Source organism: Oncorhynchus tshawytscha, linkage group LG04, assembly GCF_018296145.1.
Source record: "Oncorhynchus tshawytscha isolate Ot180627B linkage group LG04, Otsh_v2.0, whole genome shotgun sequence".
NCBI classification, from domain to species: Eukaryota; Metazoa; Chordata; class Actinopteri; order Salmoniformes; family Salmonidae; genus Oncorhynchus; species Oncorhynchus tshawytscha.
The window spans coordinates 4,256,973-4,269,468 of record NC_056432.1 but is presented as its reverse complement, the minus strand read 5'-3'; the positions used below and the strand labels follow the sequence as shown (position 1 = coordinate 4,269,468).

The 12,496-nt window shown below is 40.5% G+C and overlaps 1 protein-coding gene across 1 annotated transcript in view; it reads left to right on the top strand.

Moving 5' to 3' along the window:
* Positions 1 to 12,496, top strand: part of cspg4ba (chondroitin sulfate proteoglycan 4ba) — a 64,625-nt gene that overhangs the window by 31,499 nt on the left and 20,630 nt on the right. The gene's annotated exons all lie outside the window — the stretch shown is intronic.

Below are 12,496 nucleotides of genomic sequence, written 5' to 3'. Positions count from 1 at the left end.
TGAGTCCTCTAGTCATCACTGACCAACAGGGTCCTCAGGGTGAGTCCTCTAGTCCTCACTGACCAACAGGGTCCTCAGGGTGAGTCCTCTAGTCCTCACTGACCAACAGGGTCCTCAGGGTGAGTCCTCTAGTCATCACTGACCAACAGGGTCCTCAGGGTGAGTCCTCTAGTCCTCACTGACCAACAGGGTCCTCAGGGTGAGTCCTCTAGTCATCACTGACCAACAGGGTCCTCAGGGTGAGTCTTCTAGTCATCACTGACCAACAGGGTCCTCGGGGTGAGTCCTCTAGTCATCACTGACCAACAGGGTCCTCGGGGTGAGTCTTCTAGTCATCACCGCCAACAGGGTTCTCAGGGTGAGTCCGCTAGTCATCACTGACCAACAGGGTTCTCAGGGTGAGTCCTCTAGTCATCACTGACCAACAGGGTCCTCGGGGTGAGTCCTCTAGTCATCACTGACTAACAGGGTTCGCAGGGCAAGTGGCGTGAGATGATAGAGATATATTTAGTCGACCCTTGCTGTGTCCCAAGTGGCACTATACTTTTGACCAGAGTCGTATGTCAAAAGTAGTGCACTATATAGAGAATAGGGCTCTGGTCTAAACTAGTGCACTATATAGGGAATAGGGCTCTGGTCTAAGGTAGTGCCACTATATAGGGAATAGGGCTCTGGTCTACAGTAGTACCACTATATAGGGAATTCGGCTCTGATCTAAAGTAGTGCACTATATAGGGAATAGGACTCTGGTCTAAAGTAGTACCACTATATAGGGCTCTGGTCTAAAGTAGTGCCACTATATAAGGAATAGGACTCTGGTCTAAAGTAGTACCACTATATAGGGCTCTGGTCTACAGTAGTGCCACTATATAGGGAATAGGGCTCTGGTCTACAGTAGTACCACTATATAGGGAATTCGGCTCTGATCTAAAGTAGTGCACTATATAGGGAATAGGACTCTGGTCTAAAGTAGTACCACTATATAGGGCTCTGGTCTAAAGTAGTGCCACTATATAAGGAATAGGACTCTGGTCTAAAGTAGTACCACTATATAGGGCTCTGGTCTAAAGTAGTGCCACTATATAGGGAATAGGGCTCTGGTCTAAAGTAGTGCACTATATAGGGAATAGGGCTCTGGTCTATAGTAGTACCACTATATAGGGCTCTGGTCTATAGTAGTGCACTATATAGGGAATAGGTCTCTGATCTAAAGTAGTGCACTATATAGGGAATAGGGCTCTGGTCTAAAGTAGTACCACTATATAGGGAATAGGACTCTGGTCTAAAGTAGTGCACTATATAGGGAATAGGACTCTGGTCTAAAGTAGTCACTATATAGGGAATAGGACTCTGGTCTAAAGTAGTGCACTATATAGGGAATAGGACTCTGGTCTAAAATAGTGTACTATATAATATATGTAGATCTCTGGTCTAAAGTAGTGCACTATATAGGGAATAGGGCTCTGGTCTAAAGTAGTACCACTATATAGGGAATAGGGCTCTGGTCTACAGTAGTACCACTATATAGGGAATAGGGCTCTGGTCTAAAGTAGTACCACTATAGTGGGAATAGGAAACTGGTCTAAAGTAGTGCACTATATAGGGAATAGGGCTCTGGTCTAAAGTAGTGTACTATATAGGGAATAGGTCTCTGGTCTAAAGTAGTGCACTATATAGGGAATAGGGATCTGGTCTAAAGTAGTGCACTATATAGGGAATAGGGCTCTGGTCTAAAGTAGTGCACTATATAGGGAATAGGGCTCTGGTCTAAAGTAGTGCACTATATAGGGAATAGGGTGCCATTTGGGATCCAGAGGCTGGTTATTTTTGTATTGACTGGTGGCTGGGTGGCAGTTCGTCTCTGACAACGGGACTTAGGCAGCGGTCAGTCAATATGCTTCATGATGTGGGCAGGCAATGTTGGGACTGGATTGGGGTAGGCTAGTGATAAGGTATGCCAGCTATGTGGGTGGAGGGGAGGGGGGAGGCTAGTGGTAAGGTATGCCAGCTATGTGGAGGAGGTTCCCAAAACAGACTGTCTGTGATGCCGAGCAGCTTTTTTACTCATTGGGAAGACAACATTGTAAACGGATAGTAGGGTGAACTGGAACAAGTCAATTTAAAGGTTGGGAAATGGAAACAATTGTGTTTCTATTTGAATCAAGGAGGTGGAGAGTAGATGAGAATATCTGGAGAGTAAATAATGGACTGTCAGTTAAATCAGTTGTTCTATTTGAATCAAGGAGGTGGATAGTAGATGAGACCATCTGGAGAGTAAATAATGGACTGTCAGTTAAATCAGTTGTTCTATTTGAATCAAGAAGGTGGATAGTAGATGAGACCATCTGGAGAGTAAATAATGGACTGTCAGTTAAATCAGTTGTTCTATTTGAATCAAGGAGGTGGATAGTAGATGAGACCATCTGGAGAGTAAATAATGGACTGTCAGTTAAATCAGTTGTTCTATTTGAATCAAGGAGGTGGATAGTAGATGAGACCATCTGGAGAGTAAATAATGGACTGTCAGTTAAATCAGTTGTTCTATTTGAATCAAGGAGGTGGATAGTAGATGAGACCATCTGGAGAGTAAATAATGGACTGTCAGTTAAATCAGTTGTTCTATTTGAATCAAGGAGTGTGGAAATAGTCCAATGAAATGAACCATTTTAAAAACAAACTAATGGACAGTTTAGGTAAACTTTGATTTGATTAGCTATTTGAATAAGACAGGTATAGTATCTTATTCCATCTGGACTTGTAAATAATCTTATTCAGTTAAATCAGTTATAGCATCTTATTCCTGAAGGACTGGTATAGAAATAGTAGACTGGTAATGAACATTTTAAAAACAAACTGGTAAGAACAGTTTAGACTGTATAGCATCTTGATTTGATTAGGACTGGTATAGAATCCTATTAGACTGGTATAGCATCTTATTCCCTATAGGACTGGTATAGAATCCTATTAGACTGGTATAGCATCTTATTCCCTATAGGACTGGTATAGAATCCTATTCCTTATTGGACTGGTATAGAATCCCTTTAGACTGGTATAGAATCTTATTCCCTTTAAGACTGGTATAGCATCTTATTCCCTATAGGACGGGTATAGCATCCTATTAGACTAGTATAGAATCCTATTCCCTATAGGACTGGTATAGAATCATTTTCCCTTTAGGACTGGTATAGAATCCTATTAGACTGGTATAGAATCCTATTTCCTATAAGACTGGTATAGAATCCTATTAGACTGGTATAGAATCCCATTCCCTATAAGACTGGTGTAGAATCATTTTCCCTATAGGACTGGTATAGAATCCTATTAGACTGGTATAGAATCCTATTCCCTATTAGATTGGTATAGCATCCTATTCCCTATAGGACTGGTATAGCATCCTATTCCCTATAGGACTGGTATAGAATCCTTTTCCCTATAGGACTGGTATAGAATCCTTTTCCCTATAGGACTGGTATAGCATCCTATTAGACTGGTATATAATCCTATTCCCTATAGGACTGGAATAGAATCCTATTCCATATAGGACTGGCAGAGCATCCTATTCCCTATAGGACTGATATAGAATCCTTTTCCCTATATGACTGGTATAGAATCCTTTTCCCTATAGGACTGGTATAGAATCCTATTAGACTGGTATAGAATCCTATTCCCTATAAAACTGGTATAGAATCCTATTAGACTGGTATAGAATCCTATTCCCTATAGGACTGGAATAGAATCCTATTAGACTGGTATAGAATCCTTTTCCCTATAGGACTGGTATAGAATCCTATTAGACTGGTATAGAATCCTATTCCCTATAAGACTGGTATAGAATCCTATTAGACTGGTATAGAATCCCATTCCCAATAAGACTGGTATAGAATCCTATTAGACTGGTATAGAATCCTATTCCCTATAGGACTGGTATAGAATCCTATTAGACTGGTATATAATTCTATTCCCTATAAGACTGGTATAGAATCCTATTAGACTGGTATAGAATCCTATTCCCTATAAGACTGGTATAGAATCCTATTAGACTGGTATAGAATCCCATTCCCTATAAGACTGGTATAGAATCCTATTAGACTGGTATAGAATCCTATTCCCTATAGGACTGGTATAGAATCCTATTAGACTGGTATAGAATCCTATTAGACTGGTATAGAATCCTATTCCCTATAGGACTGGTATATAATCCTATTAGACTGGTATAGAATCCTATTAGACTGGTATAGATTCCTATTAGACTGGTATAGAATCCTATTAGACTGGTATAGAATCCTATTAGACTGGTATAGAATCCTATTCCCTATAAGACTGATATAGAATCATATTAGACTAGTATAGAATCCTATTAGACTGGTATAGAATCCTATTAGACTGGTATAGAATCCTATTCCCTATAAGACTGGTATAGAATCCTATTTGACTGGTCTAGTATCCTATTAGACTGGTATAGAATCCTATTCAATATAGGACTGGTATAGAATCCTATTCCCTATAGGACTGGTATAGCATCCTATTAGACTGGTATAGAATCCTATTCCCTATAAGACTGGTCTAGAATCCTATTAGACTGGTATAGCATCCTGTTAGACTGGTATAGAATCCTATTCCCTATAGGACTGGTATAGCATCCTGTTAGACTGGTATGGAATCCTATTCCCTATCGGACTGGTATAGAATCCTATTAGACTGGTATAGCATCCTGTTAGACTGGTATAGAATCCTATTCCCTATAGGACTGGTATAGCATCCTGTTAGACTGGTATAGAATCCTATTCCCTATAGGACTGGTATAGCATGCTGTTAGACTGGTATAGAATCCTATTAGACTGGTATAGAATCCTATTAGACTGGTATAGAATCCTATTCCCTATAGGACTGGTATAGAATCCTATTAGACTGGTACAGAATCCTATTCCCTGTAGGACTGGTATAGCATCCTGTTAGACTGGTATAGAATCCTATTCCCTATAGGACTGGTATAGCATCCTGTTAGACTGGTATAGAATCCTATTCCCTATAGGACTGGTATAGCATGCTGTTAGACTGGTATAGAATCCTATTAGACTGGTATAGAATCCTATTCCCTATAGGACTGGTATAGAATCCTATTAGACTGGTATAGAATCCTGTTAGACTGGTATAGAATCCTATTCCCTATAGGACTGGTATAGAATCATATTAGACTGGTAGAGAATCCTATTCCCTATAGGACTGGTATAGCATCATGTTAGACTGGTATAGAATCCTATTCCCTATAGGACTGGTATAGAATCATATTAGACTGGTAGAGAATCCTATTCCCTATAGGACTGGTATAGCATCATGTTAGACTGGTATAGAATCCTATTCCCTATAGGACTGGTATAGCATCCTGTTAGACTGGTATAGAATCCTATTCCCTATCGGACTGGAATAGAATCCTATTAGACTGGTATAGCATCCTGTTAGACTGGTATAGAATCCTATTCCCTATAGGACTGGTATAGAATCCTATTCCCTATAGGACTGGTATAGAATCCTATTCAATATAGGACTGGTATAGAATCCTATTCCCTATAGGACTGGTATAGCATGCTGTTAGACTGGTATAGAATCCTATTAGACTGGTATAGAATCCTATTAGACTGGTATAGAATCCTATTAGACTGGTATAGAATCCTATTCCCTATAGGACTGGTATAGAATCCTATTTGACTGGTATAGAATCCTATTAGACTGGTGTAGAATCCTATTCCCTATAGGACTGGTATAGCATCCTGTTAGACTGGTATAGAATCCTATTCCCTATAGGACTGGTATAGCATCCTGTTAGACTGGTATAGAATCCTATTCCCTATAGGACTGGTATAGCATGCTGTTAGACTGGTATAGAATCCTATTAGACTGGTATAGAATCCTATTCGACTGGTATAGAATCCTATTCCCTATAGGACTGGTATAGAATCCTATTAGACTGGTATAGAATCCTGTTAGACTGGTATAGAATCCTATTCCCTATAGGACTGGTATAGCATCCTATTAGACTGGTATAGAATCCTATTCCCTATACGACTGGTATAGCATCCTGTTAGACTGGTATAGAATCCTATTCCCTATAGGACTTGTATAGAATCCTATTAGACTGGTATAGAATCCTATTCCCTTGGTCTAAAGTAGTGCACTATAAAAGGTTTTATAGTCGTCTGCCAGTATAGCTGTCTGTCCATCTGGCAGTTGTCCATCTGTTCGCTAGTTACAGACAGGGGGCTGGTGGCGCCCTCATGGGGGAGAACAGGCTCACGGTAATTACTGGAGTGGAACGGGTGGAATGGAATCAAATGGTGTCCATCTGTTTGATGCCTCTCAATAAGCTTCGTTCTCCCCTCAACAGTGTCCTGTGTGACACGCTGTGTGTGTGTGTGTGTGTCTGTGTGTGTGTGTGTGTGTCTGTACTAATGTGTAGTTGGACTGAATTCCAGCTGTTCAAGGTGATTGAAGTACCAACAAGTAGAGCTTTTAGTTCTCGTAAGTGCCCCTGTCCTCTCCCCTGTCCTCTCCCCTGCCCTCTCCTTTACCCTGCCCTAACAATTAAGTCTTTACATTCTTCTCTAGTGTGTGTGTATGTGTGTGTGTGTGTGTGTGTGTGTGTGTGTGTGTGTGTGTGTGTGTGTGTGTGTGTGTGTGTGTGTGTGTGTGTGTGTGTGTGTGTGTGTGTGTGTGTGTGTGTGTGTGTGTGTGTGTGTGTGTGTGTGTGTGTGTGTGTGTGTGTGTGTGTGTGTGTCTGTGTCTGTACTAATGTGTAGTTTGACTGAATTCCAGCTGTTCAAGGTGATTGAAGTATAAACAAGTAGAGCTTTTAGGTCTTGTAAGTGCCCCTGTCCTCTCCCCTGTCCTCTCCCCTGCCCTCTCCCCTGTCCTCTCCCCTGTCCTCTCCCCTGTCCTCTCCCCTGTCCTCTCCCCTGTCCTCTCCCCTGCCCTCTCCCCCTGCCCTCTCCCCTGCCCTCTCCCCTGTCCTCTCCCCTGTCCTCTCCCCTGTCCTCTCCCCTCCTCTCCCCTGCCCTCTCCCCTGTCCTCTCCCCTGTCCTCTCCCCTGTCCTCTCCCCTGTCCTCTCCCCTGTCCTCTCCCCTGTCCTCTCCCCTGCCCTCTCCCCTGCCCTCTAAGTGCTTTACCCTGAATGCCACACATTCCTCTCAGCTCTCGTCTTGGTTCAGACCCTCTAATTAGAAAAAAAAAATGGCACCATATTTCCCTATATAGTACACACTGCTTTTGACTAAAACTCTATGGGCCCTGGTCTCTTCTCACAATCTGTTGTATATGTGCCCTGGTCAAAAGTAGTGCACTATATAGGGAATAGGGTTCAGTTTGGGATGTACTCCCCCATTCGACCATAAACTTCACTTGTAGATCTGTGTGTTTTTTAGTCAAGTTTTCTATTCTAGTCATAGTTTAAGCATTCATCTTAGAGAAATATAGATTAACTCCATTACGTTGATTGAAAGACGAATTCACACATCTAGTAAGAGTCTCTTTAACTATATCTACATGTACATACTACTTCAATCAGCCTGACTAACCGGTGGCTGTATGTAGCCTTGCTACATTTATAGTCTCTCTACTGTATATAGCCTTTCTACTGTATATAGCCTAGCTACTGTATATAGCCTCGCTACTTTTATAGCCTCTCTACTGTATATAGCCCCTCTACTGTATATAGTCTCTCTACTGTATATAGCCTCTCTATTGTATATAGTCTCTCTACTGTATGTAGCCTCTCTACTGTATATAGCCTCTCTACTGTATATAGCCTCTCTACTGTATATAGCCTCTCTACTGTATATAGCCCCTCTACTGTATATAACCTCTCTATTGTATATAGCCTCCCTACTGAATATAGCCTCTCTACTGTATATAACCTCTCTACTGTATATAACCTCTCTACTGTATATAACCTCTCTACTGTATATAACCTCTCTACTGTATATAACCTCTACTGTATATAACCTCTCTACTGTATATAGCCTCTACTGTATATAGCCCTCTACTGTATATAACCTCCTACTGTATATAGCCTCCCTACTGAATATAGCCTCTCTACTGTATATAACCTCTCTATTGTATATAGCCTCCCTACTGAATATAGCCTCTCTACTGTATAAACCTCTCTATTGTATATAGCTGAATATAGCCTCTCTACTGTATATAACTTCTCTACTGTATATAGTCTCTCTACTGTATATAGCCTCTCTACTGTATATAGCCTCTCTACTGTATATAGCCCCTCTATTGTATATAGCCCCTCTACTGTATATAGCCTCTCTACTGTATATAGCCTCTCTACTGTATATAGCCCCTCTACTGTATATAGCCTCTCTACTGTATATAGCCTCTCTACTGTATATAGCCCTCTACTGTATATAGCCTCTCTACTGTATATAGCCTCTCTACTGTATATAGCCCCTCTACTGTATATAGCCTCTCTACTGTACATAGCCTCTCTACTGTATATAGCCCCTCTACTGTATATAGCCCCTCTACTGTATATAGCCCCTCTACTGTATATAGCCTCTCTACTGTATATAGCCTCTCTACTGTATATAGCCTCTCTACTATTATATCTTCTCTATTGTATATAGCCTGTCTTTTTACTCTTGTTTTATTTCTTTATTTACCTATTGTTCACCTTTTTTTCACTATTGGTTAGAGCCTGTAAGTAAGCATTTCACTGTAAGGTCTACTACACCTGTTGTATTCAGCATTTCACTGTAAGGTCTACTACACCTGTTGTATTCAGCATTTCACTGTAAGGTCTACTACACCTGTTGTATTCAGCATTTCACTGTAAGGTCTACTACACCTGTTGTATTCAGCATTTCACTGTAAGGTCTACTACACCTGTTGTATTCAGCATTTCACTGTGAGGTCTACTACACCTGTTGTATTCAGCATTTCACTGTAAGGTCTACTACACCTGTTGTATTCAGCATTTCACTGTAAGGTCTACTACACCTGTTGTATTCAGCATTTCACTGTAAGGTCTACTACACCTGTTGTATTCAGCATTTCACTGTGAGGTCTACTACACCTGTTGTATTCAGCATTTCACTGTAAGGTCTACTACACCTGTTGTATTCAGCATTTCACTGTAAGGTCTACTACACCTGTTGTATTCAGCATTTCACTGTAAGGTCTACTACACCTGTTGTATTCAGCACTTCACTGTCAGGTCTACTACACCTGTTGTATTCAGCATTTCACTGTAAGGTCTACTACACCTATTGTATTCAGCATTTCACTGTAAGGTCTACTACACCTGTTGTATTCAGCATTTCACTGTAAGGTCTACTACACCTGTTGTATTCAGCATTTCACTGTGAGGTCTACTACACCTGTTGTATTCAGCATTTCACTGTAAGGTCTACTACACCTGTTGTACTCAGCATTTCACTGTAAGGTCTACGACACCTGTTGTATTCAGCATTTCACTGTAAGGTCTACTACACCTGTTGTATTAAGCATTTCACTGTAAGGTCTACTACACCTGTTGTATTCGGCATTTTCACTGTGAGGTCTACTACACCTGTTGTATTCAGCATTTCACTGTAAGGTCTACTACACCTGTTGAATTCAGCATTTCACTGTAAGGTCTACTACACCTGTTGTATTCAGCATTTCACTGTAAGGTCTACTACACCTGTTGTATTCAGCATTTCACTGTAAGGTCTACTACACCTGTTGTATTCAGCATTTCACTGTAAGGTCTACTACACCTGTTGTATTCAGCATTTCACTGTAAGGTCTACTACACCTGTTGTATTCAGCATTTCACTGTAAGGTCTACTACACCTGTTGTATTCAGCATTTCACTGTAAGGTCTACTACACCTGTTGTATTCAGCATTTCACTGTGAGGTCTACTACACCTGTTGTATTCAGCATTTCACTGTAAGGTCTACTACACCTGTTGTATTCAGCATTTCACTGTAAGGTCTACTACACCTGTTGTATTCAGCATTTCACTGTAAGGTCTACTACACCTGTTGTATTCAGCATTTCACTGTGGGGTCTACTACACCTGTTGTATTCAGCATTTCACTGTAAGGTCTACTACACCTATTGTTTTCAGCATTTCACTGTAAGGTCTACTACACCTGTTGTATTCGGCATTTCACTGTAAGGTCTACTACACCTGTTGTATTCAGCATTTCACTGTAAGGTCGACTACACCTGTTGTATTCAGCATTTCACTGTAAGGTCTACTACACCTGTTGTATTCAGCATTTCACTGTAAGGTCTACTACACCTGTTGTATTCAGCATTTCACTGTAAGGTCTACTACACCTGTTGTATTCAGCATTTCACTGTAAGGTCTACTACACCTGTTGTATTCGGCATTTTCACTGTGAGGTCTACTACACCTGTTGTATTCAGCATTTCACTGTAAGGTCTACTACACCTGTTGAATTCAGCATTTCACTGTAAGGTCTACTACACCTGTTGTATTCAGCATTTCACTGTAAGGTCTACTACACCTGTTGTATTCAGCATTTCACTGTAAGGTCTACTACACCTGTTGTATTAAGCATTTCACTGTAAGGTCTACTACACCTGTTGTATTCGGCATTTTCACTGTGAGGTCTACTACACCTGTTGTATTCAGCATTTCACTGTAAGGTCTACTACACCTGTTGAATTCAGCATTTCACTGTAAGGTCTACTACACCTGTTGTATTCAGCATTTCACTGTAAGGTCTACTACACCTGTTGTATTCAGCATTTCACTGTAAGGTCTACTACACCTGTTGTATTCAGCATTTCACTGTAAGGTCTACTACACCTGTTGTATTCAGCATTTTCACTGTGAGGTCTACTACACCTGTTGTATTCAGCATTTCACTGTAAGGTCTACTACACCTGTTGTATTCAGCATTTCACTGTAAGGTCTACCTTGTTGTATTCAGCATTTCACTGTGAGGTCTACTACACCTGTTGAATTCAGCATTTCACTGTAAGGTCTACTACACCTGTTGTATTCAGCATTTCACTGTAAGGTCTACTACACCTGTTGTATTCGGCATTTCACTGTAAGGTCTACTACACCTGTTGTATTCAGCATTTTCACTGTGAGGTCTACTACACCTGTTGAATTCAGCATTTCACTGTAAGGTCTACTACACCTGTTGTATTCAGCATTTCACTGTAAGGTCTACTACACCTGTTGTATTCAGCATTTCACTGTAAGGTCTACTACACCTGTTGTATTCAGCATTTCACTGTAAGGTCTACTACACCTGTTGTATTCAGCATTTTCACTGTGAGGTCTACTACACCTGTTGTATTCAGCATTTCACTGTAAGGTCTACTACACCTGTTGTATTCAGCATTTCACTGTAAGGTCTACCTACACCTGTTGTATTCAGCATTTCACTGTGAGGTCTACTACACCTGTTATATTCAGCATTTCACTGTAAGGTCTACTACACCTGTTGTATTCGGCATTTCACTGTAAGGTCGACTACACCTGTTGTATTCAGCATTTCACTGTAAGGTCTACTACACCTATTGTATTCAGCATTTCCCTTTAAGGTCTACTACACCTGTTGTATTCAGCATTTCACTGTAAGGTCTACTACACCTATTGTATTCAGCATTTCCCTTTAAGGTCTACTACACCTGTTGTATTCAGCATTTCACTGTAAGGTCGACTACACCTGTTGTATTCGGCGCACGTGACAAATAAACTTTGATTTGATTTGTACATCCAAACACACAGATTATTATTATTATTATATTATTATATATATATATATGTGTTGTATGGTTCTAGGAATGTTGTAGCTCGGGACATTAGTGTTGATATGTCTATATTTTTAAACGTAGTGTTTAACCATGATGTTGAAACTGTTAATCTGTTTGACACGGAAACTGGGCTCACAACAGACCAATGTCTTTTAAGTATTGGGGATAGATAGCCGGTATTTCAAATACCACTTAGGTGCACTAAGCAGGCTTCACTTAGTAACTTGCTTCCAATAACAGTTGGGTCTTGGCTGGGTTACAGTTGTGAAGAGGGCTTTTAAACAACGTGGGAGTAAGATGGATATTGGAATTGACCAATTAAAAATATGTTGAAAACAAAAAAGGCCTTTAAATGTGATTGATTTGGTTGTCCACAAGATGGCTCTCTGCAACCACTTTCCTTACGCTATGGTTCTACTGTCCCCTCTACACAAGTTCCGGACTCACTGTGTGGAATTAAATAGTGGTATTACTTTAAATGAGTTACACAACAACTAAGTACATGACTCTGTTTTGAGCACAATGGACACAAGTGGACACAGAATTCTAATTTGCTTGAGAAAAAAAAGAAGTAACTAATTGTAGGTTAACTGTTTTTAACACCAGGGACAGATAGGACACACGGACATGAATTTCCCTTAGACATGAATCGTTGCAAACACATTCATGTTCTATTTCACAGCATCAAGCCCAGATAGGAGACATG